The 1213-nt window shown below is 45.7% G+C and overlaps 1 protein-coding gene across 1 annotated transcript in view; it reads left to right on the top strand.

Annotated features, from left to right (window-relative positions):
- LCT (lactase) overlaps positions 1–1213 on the top strand; it is a 79283-nt gene that overhangs the window by 67840 nt on the left and 10230 nt on the right. The window lies entirely within an intron of this gene.

The raw sequence follows: 1213 nt of genomic DNA, 5'->3' as shown, positions 1-1213 counted from the left end.
AGTCTCCTGCCTCTGCCTCCCAAGTAGCTGGGACCACAGGCGCCTGCCACAACGCCAGGCTATTTTTTGGTTGCAGCCATCATTGTTGTTTGGTGGGTTTGGGCTGGATTCAAACCCGCCACCTTAGGTGAATGTGGCTGGTGCCTTAGCCACTTGAGCCACAGGCGCCGAGCCAGAAGGAAGGTTTTAATGTCTCAGATTAATGATAGTAGAAAGGTCTAGATCAGCAGTTCTCAACCTGTGGGTCATGACCCCTTTGTAACAATGGTGGCATTAGGAAGGTTGAGAACCATTGCTCTAGATGAAGGTATCAGGGGCATAAGCAGGGCCCCTTGAGGCGACACCCAATCCAGAAGCACCAGGCCTCCCTGTCAGCATGTGCGTGTCAGCAGGATTTGGCAGAAAGGAGGCTGTATGTGCTGCCCACAGCAAGCAGGTTAGTCAACTGGTGGAGAAGGGGCTCCTCACTCAGAGTACATGTGAAATGCTCCACCCACCATCTTGCTAGTCCTGGGAAGTTAAAAAAAAGAAAATAAAATGCTCTTCCTACCTGTTAGAAAGACAAAGTTCAGTGAAATCATGAGTAGAGAAGTTCAAACATCACATACTCAATTTGCAAAAAATTTCCTGTTAATAAGGACAGACTGGAGAAAAGCAGCACATCTTAACAAATCAACCACAACAAAAGCCTCGGCGCCTGTAGCACAGTGGTTATGGCACCAGCCACATACACCGAGGCTGGTGGGTTTGAATTCAGCCCGGGCCAGGTAAACAATAACAAATACAACAAAAAAATAGTCAGGCATTATGGCAGGCTCCTGTAGTCTCAGCTACTTGGGAGGCTGAGGCAAGAGAATCACTTAAGCCTAAGAGTTTGAGGTTGCTATGAGATGTGATGCCATGGCACTCTACCAAGGGCAACAAAGCAAGACTCTGTCTCAAAAAACCCCCCCAAAAAACAAAATCATAACTTTATGAACATAAAGGTAGTCTCAAGGTATATACCTTAGACATATTCTTTGATTTTGAAATTGATCTTAAATGTTATATATCAAAAATTTGTGTATGTTAAAGTTTGAAAGAAATAAAATATTAATAATGTTTGTGGGCTTGACACCTGTGGCTCAAGTGGCTAAGGTGCCAGCCACATACACCTAAGGTGGTGGGTTCGAATCCAGCCCGGGCCCGCCAAACGATGGCTGCAACCAAAAAA

This window comes from Otolemur garnettii, unplaced genomic scaffold, assembly GCF_000181295.1.
Source record: "Otolemur garnettii isolate 467f Iridium unplaced genomic scaffold, OtoGar3 scaffold00080, whole genome shotgun sequence".
Taxonomy (NCBI): Eukaryota; Metazoa; Chordata; class Mammalia; order Primates; family Galagidae; genus Otolemur; species Otolemur garnettii.
The sequence above is the reverse complement of the archived record's forward strand: the minus strand, read 5'-3'. Positions and strand labels throughout refer to the sequence as shown.